The sequence below is a fragment of the Portunus trituberculatus genome, chromosome 19 (assembly GCF_017591435.1).
Source record: "Portunus trituberculatus isolate SZX2019 chromosome 19, ASM1759143v1, whole genome shotgun sequence".
NCBI classification, from domain to species: domain Eukaryota; kingdom Metazoa; phylum Arthropoda; class Malacostraca; order Decapoda; family Portunidae; genus Portunus; species Portunus trituberculatus.
The window spans coordinates 10,713,438-10,720,937 of NC_059273.1; the positions used below are offsets into that span (position 1 = coordinate 10,713,438).

The 7,500-nt window shown below is 46.4% G+C and overlaps 1 protein-coding gene across 1 annotated transcript in view; it reads right to left on the bottom strand.

Annotated features, from left to right (window-relative positions):
- LOC123506355 (prominin-1-like) overlaps positions 1 to 7,500 on the bottom strand; it is a 120,007-nt gene that overhangs the window by 112,230 nt on the left and 277 nt on the right.

Consider the following 7,500-nt stretch of genomic DNA (forward strand, 5'->3'; position numbering starts at 1 on the left):
AGTAGTAGCAGTAGTAGTAGTAAAAACAACAATAATAATAATAATAATAATAATAATAATAATAATAATAATAATAATAATAATAATAATAATAATAATAATAATAATAATAATAATAATAATAATAATAATAATAATAATGATAATAATAATAATAGCAATAATAATAATACCACCACCACCACCACCACCACCTTTCCAGCAAGATCAAGAGTCAACAAAGTGCGCAACGCAGCCACCACTGCGCAAACATAGGACGTGATACCCTGTGATTAACAACTACGCCCTTCCCAGAGAGAGAGAGAGAGAGAGAGAGAGAGAGAGAGAGAGAGAGAGAGATGGAGTGGATTCCGTCGTGCCATCATTCTCCACAAAAATGGATTAGTCACTCCCTCACGACACTTCCACCTGTTAATTTTAGCGGTTCCACCAGGTGCTCGCGGCCTCGTCCTCTGCATGTGGTCTATTTTGTCCTTGTCTCATGTTTTCATCTCGTTTTCTTTTTTCCCTCCCGTCACGGTCATTACTGTTAGCCTTTACGCGTATATCAAGTGTGAATTCTAGCTTGACTCTTTTATACATCACCCAGAGTATGCTTTTTTTTAAGTGAAAGAATGTTATACCGAGAAATAAGTGGTGTGGTTTTCTATCTACATGAATTTCCACGCTGAGTAAGTGATATATCTTCGTTCTGTTTCCTGTGTTTTGGTTCGTGCTCCCAAACGTTTCCGCATTCCTTCTACACAACTTCTAATACTCTCGAACGGGTGTTACTGTTGGGATTTTAGTGATGGTGAGAAAAAAAAGATTCCACGTCAAAGAGAACAATTAAATAATGTGCATCATAAAAACAATCCTTATGAAAGCCCAGTGAGTTTAGAAATAAAGGCCTTGTCGTGTCCAGTTCCAGTGAAATGAAGATATTATTGCTTATCATGAAAACAGTAATACCACTTCTCTCTGACGCTTAACAGGTTTACTTATTCCATCGATGTTCTTTACACTAAAAACACCAAAGTTATCACCACGGTTTTAAACACAGAAGCTGCTTTACTCGGTTCACTGTCAGTGTTTGCTACCAAAAACACTAACAATTCTGCTCTTATGACGCATTAAAACACACACACACACACAAAAAAAAAAAAAAACAGCCTTACTTAGCTCAACGCCATTGCTTACCATCAAAACATTACTAAAGCTGTTACTACACATTTTTTTTAAACACAAAAAAGCCTTCATTCAGCTAATCAATCACCACTGCTCATTAAATCACGCTGTCATCACGTTTAACCCTTCAGTATAGGGATACACTTACACTTTGAGTTTTGTGTACGATTAAACCATTTTATTGACACTTCTTAGGAAGAGTTTATGGTGGTCAGAAGATTAATAGCCACAGTCTTCACTATTTCAATCCCCATATAAGTTTCTGAAGCTGTATAAAATCAATAAATAGTAACCAGAATGAATATGAAAATTGCGTCATGGCACTGAAGAGGTTAAAACACTGGAACGCCTTCACTTACTTCACTGCTATTGCTTACTATCATAACACCAATAATTCGGTGCTACCACGCTGAAGACCCAATGAAATAAGGTTACACCGCCACGCATCATTGCAACACCAATGACACCATTATTACCACACTTAGAAACCCCGCAACACTACGGCTACTATTCTCAAACTCTTCTGTGCTTCACCTCCATTATTTCAAGACTTTAGCTAAATTTACACGAGTTCTTTAAGGTGTTTTTACGATTCTAGAGGCAGAGTGAAAATCCCACTTATCATCTCTGCGGTCTTGGAAAAAAGTCGAGGTGAGAGAGCAAAGCGTTTCTGAATCCTGACCTAAAACTTATCAATAAAACACTAATAATTATGCTGACACGATATATATAAAACACACACACGTCCTCACTTAAATGGGTACGTTGTCTACCACACGCCCTCTTACAGGAAGGGGTGAAGGCCGCTCACGTCAGACGTCCTGTGATAGGCACCGTCACGTCTCGACCTACTCATCCCTGCCCTTCCTCCCGTTACCCAGGCCACGTGAGCTGCCGTCCGCAACCCCGCCTGCCTGTGTCCACCTCCACACCACACGTGACGCGGTGATGAGCAGCCTCCCGTCCCATGAGCCGCCAGGAGCCACCCTCTGAGCCACAACGGTTTTTACGTGCCGCAACCCCGCCTGTCTCCTGCCCAAGGCTCCGGCACCTGGCGAGTGAATGCCCAGCCTGAGGGAGTCTGCCCGCTGACTCATCGAGGACACCGCCCTTCTCGCTATGACTTGACTGGTGTTTTGTTTTTGTTTTGCTTCGTTTTTATTTATTTTTTATTTACTATTTTTTTTTACTCATCTTCAGAGCTGTCATGTTTCCTAGTCTCCTATTAGTTCTCCGGCGTATGTGTCTCAAGATTCTTCCTCATGAGTCAAGTTCATGGTTATATGGTTCTTTATTTTATGGGTTTATGATCTCTCTCTCTCTCTCTCTCTCTCTCTCTCTCTCTCTCTCTCTCTCTCCGTGGTCACTAAGCTCACGTTCAAGCTTTGCAGGGAACACGCAACAAGATTTTTGTACGACTGGCGGGCATTTTCTCAAGACTATCACGGTGCAGCGAAACACAAGAAACACAAGTCGTTGCGTAATTCCCTGAGACGCAGCGATGATACTTCAACATCCTTTCTTTTAGCATGACTCAGCGACACTCTAATCCCCCGTCAGACTTAACACCGGTACCATCTGCGCGATGACGACGATGGTGATGACGGTGATGATGATGATGATGGGTGGTGATGGTAGCGTCTGCACAGCGAGCGGCGCGTCACACTTTGTTATCACGTTAGGAAAAAAACAAACAGCATTTTCCGAAGTGGTGTAACGGAGAAAGAAACAGTTAGTCAGTTACTTGGATAAACGCAATAAATCTGAATCGGCATCTCTGAATTACAAGATTTCCTCCCCATTTCACTTTGTCTCTGGTTACGAAACTACAAAACCCGCCATTACACAACCACACCACACTGATCAAGTTCCACCAATCTGTCAATCTGGTTTCAGTTTCCTATCCACACTGAGCCAAGGCAACACCCAACACCAAACACCCAACCCTGTACCACCACCACTCCTATCACCCAAGGCAACACTTAACCCCACTAGCCACTCACCTCCCACACACCCACACCCAAGGCAGCACTCAAGCCAGTATCTCACCTACACACCCACACTCCAACATTCAATCTACCACTCAAGGCAACACCCAGGCCACTCACCCACCCATACCCACATCCACAGAGGACGTCCACGAAGGGAGGAGTTACAGGCACAAAATTACCCGTCCGGAAAAAGAGTGCAAAGGTGGATGGTCTCTCCTTTTCGCTGGGAAATACTAGTGCAGGTGTCCTCCAACCCTTCCCGTTCCCTTTCCCTCCACCTGCCTCCTCCCCCCCCTTCCCTTCCCCTCTGGGCAGGTGAGGCAATATTTTAATGGTTCCGACAATTTGCCGCGAACACGCTGAATCCACTGAGTTTTATGCCTTCCCAGCACGTTTTTTATCTTTTTTATTTTTTCCTTTTTTTTCCCTGCTGAGTGGCGTGTCTATACGTGTCCACAGCGGCGAGTGTTGCGGGGCCGTGGGTGTTGCTGATATCGAAAACATATACTTGGATTGTATGAATAACGATGCTGTATCTTTTTTTCGGTGTGTGAGGCTTTGCGGTGTGTGGGTGGCGACAGGTGGTGACAGGTGGGACAGATGCGACAGTGAGTAAGACAGGGGTGGATATACAGGTAAGAGGTGAATATGCAGGAAGGGAAGGAGAGAGAGAGAGGAATTGGGAAACGCAATGAGATGAGATATTTTAAAGCATCTTATCCGCTATTGAGCGTGATGAGTATAATGAACCTAAGCATTAACTCCTTCCTTCCTGCACCTCATTTCTGCGGCTAATATCTCCGCCAAGTACGTTTGCCTTTCCGTGGATCAAGTGTTTACACGTTGCATCACATAACACTTCGCTACGTTAAGTCAACAATCGCTCTGAACTTTTTTGCTGAATATTAACAAACACTGCTCTACCTGACTCGTGCGTTACCTGACTCTTACCTGAACACGTCACGCATGGATTCTTATGTATACAGGAGAGGATCGCGAGGGTTACGAGAGCGTCCCATACTGTAAGTCAAACATTGCATCACTACCGCAAACTTACATATATACATACACCACCCTCTCTTCCCGCGCGTTACGTTACACCTATTCGTGTCGTTTCGTGTCTTCATCGCTTCCCGCCATCTCATAATTGTGATATACTGAAATGCTGACTCCTCACCATCTGGCAGACCTTTTTATTATTTTTTCTTATTTCTTTTTTATTTATAAGTGTCAAGGAGGGCTGAACTGGAGCTATAAGTCTGAAGAAATGCCTACTAAGTCAGCCCAAATAGTCAAAAAGGATTACCTGTCCAAAATTATGAGGACAGGTGTTACAATATTGATTTCTAAAAGCGTTACAGTCATCATCCATATTTCTCAAACGTTTCCGTATCTCATCTCGATCACTTTATTACCCATTAACAGAATCATCACTCATTCTCTCAAATAATTACAGCGTCTCTTATAGAATACGTCATCTGCGTTTCTAAGTACTTTTCGTGATTCTAGTACGGTATAACAAAGATCCTAGATAACTACAGTAAAAAACCACTTAACCGACTATTTTATTACCCATCATCCAAACCCTCACACATTACAGCGTCTCTTATCGAATACGTTATCAGTTCCCAGGAGTACACTTCGTAATTCTCGTATGATGTAACAAGGATTCTACATAATTACAGTGAGAAACCATCTTAACTGATCACCTTTACGCCCTTTGGATAGAGTCGTTTAAGAACACATGCCCTTGAACGAGTGAACGAAAACACACTAAAGTCAAGTGAAAACAGCGCAAACATTCCATCAGACCCACTAACTCCTTCATTACTAGTCCGTGGTCATTAATCTCTTCAGTACCAGGACGCGTTTTCATATTCATTCCGGTTACCTTTTGGCGATTTTATACAGCTTCAGAAACCTCATGTTGATATTAAAATTTAGTAAAGACTGTGGCCTCCATAGATCCTTCCTGATGCAAATAAAATTGTCTAATCTTACACAAAAATCAAGGTAAAAATGCGTTTCTATATTGAAGTGGTTGAAAGCATATTTTACTCGCAACATAGGAAGTCTGTTGCTAGTCTTTATAAACCTTGACCTTCAAATGAAAGACGAACATCAAATCACCATCGGCGTCTTGCATGGTTAATGACCTTTCCTTTTTTTTTTTTTTCATCTTTTCACCTTCCTGGATTTACTCTTACGGAACTCCAGCGGGAACACGTACACGGTCAGCCAGCCAGCCAGTCAGCCCTCCTTGCCTCTTCTTCACGGTACATAATGCGAAAAGGTGAGTGTGATGAATAAGTAAAGAGTCAGTCTCTTCCTAAATGTTGAGTGTGTTGAAGGTGCGGTGGGCCAGTAGCGGTGGTGGAGATATGAGCGATGATATGAAGGGACACGCTTCCTCCACCAGCGACAAAACTTCTCCCAAGACGTTGGCGGAAAATTACGTACCTGGAAGCAACACGAACACGCACACACACACACACGCACGCACGCACGCACGCACACACACACACACACACACACACACACACACACACACCTTTCCCGGAACGATCCATGCTCAGCGCGCATACCGTCACGCGGGCGGCGCCGATGGAATATAAAGAAAATGAATAAATACAATCTACCTCCGGGAAAGGAGAGGCCAAAACGTGAAGTGTAGGAAGGGCAGTTTGTATCGATTCTCCCTTCGTTCACATCCAGCGCCGCCCACCCAACGCGCACCCACTCCCCGCCCCCCTCCTCCTTTTCTGCCATCGCCGCCACCATCTCCACCTCCGCCACATCCCATCACACTCTTCCCTGCCTCAAACCCATTGGTTTCCTATTATCCCCCCCCTTCCATGCTCCATTCTCCTCGCGGCACAGTGCCACATATCCGTCACGCCTCACAGCACGGCAAGCTTCCCGCGGCACCCAGCCAATGCTCAGCCGCTGCAAGATCTGCGTAACGAGCCAAAGATGCAAAATTCATCACGGTGTTTCCTTACTATGGTACCTAACGCCGTGTGAGCGTAGCGCCGGAGCAACGTGATCGCGGCCCCGCTGGCTGGAGACCTCAGAATGAGCCGGGCAGAAGGAACCCTCCCGCCCCCCACCGTGCGGCCCGCCATCTGCCGGGCCGCACTCCTGCCGCGGCTCCAGGGTCGATGGGACGCCCACCCCGCTACTCCCTCGGCACCCCCACCCACACCAGCACTCGCTAGCCTAGCATTACTGTGCTTCTTTGTTTAACTGAATCTCCTCAAGGCACAAATAAACAAGTAAAACGATGCCATGGTTTATTTTTACCCCAAACTCATATACAGTGTAATATAATACAATAACTTTTCGCTTCATCTGCCCGACGCACCGTCTTGCTACGCCCGCGGCATAGTGAGCCACTGTTCCCAGTGGTCGCCGTAATTATGATGATGGCCGACAGATGGCTCCCAGCACGGACAACTCACAGCGGAGGGACAAAGCGAGCTGCCCGACTCCCAAACACCTCCCCAGATAATGACTTTAAAATATGAACACATCAATAATAACCAAATATAAACGTCTACCATGTGTATTTCACAGCAACGCGCTCGGCATTCCCCACCCGCTGTCCCACAAGGCGAAGCTCCTCGCCCGACCAACTGTCAACTGTCATGACAGATGAATACCACCAGAGGGAACTTGTCATCCCCACACTTCCTCGTCCCTCGTCACGACCCACTACGCCAGACCCACGCTTTCCGTCGCCTGCGAAGGTCGTCAACCCATCCAAGTTGGTTCCCATCAGGCTGCCACTACCCGGCAGGGCAGCTTGGGGCGGCCAGCACAGGACTCCCCATGTCAATAGTCAGTCCCTGCCGCACCTCTCTGCCCCTGCCTCCTCTTATCTCTCCCAGCTGGCATCCCTCCCTCCCTCGCCCCCGCAGTGTAAGATCGATCAAGAGCTGCGGTGTGAATGTGGGGCCTGTAGGAGGGAACGGGGGCGTGGGAGGGAAGGCAGGCCAATCCACGGTAGGAAGGAGTAAGGCAGGGAAGGATGACAGGGCACGGGCTCCCCATAACAGGTGACGCGTGGATCACAGCGACAGGGGTTAACGTCATTCCCTCGGCATCTCAATAGCATGACCGCCTGAGGCAAGATGACCTGCGAGGAATGTTGGGAGGGCAAGGGCAGGATCTGAGCACCCCAGGCGGAAAACCATGCCTCAACGCTCACGAATATTGAGAGCAACGCTTCCCGCCTCCCGCACCACAGCCAAGCCTTGGCACTGAACACTCGCCACTGAGTCTGAGGCACTCCCAGCTCCCACACAAAGCGAAATGTGAGTAAGGCAGATGCAAGGCGTCC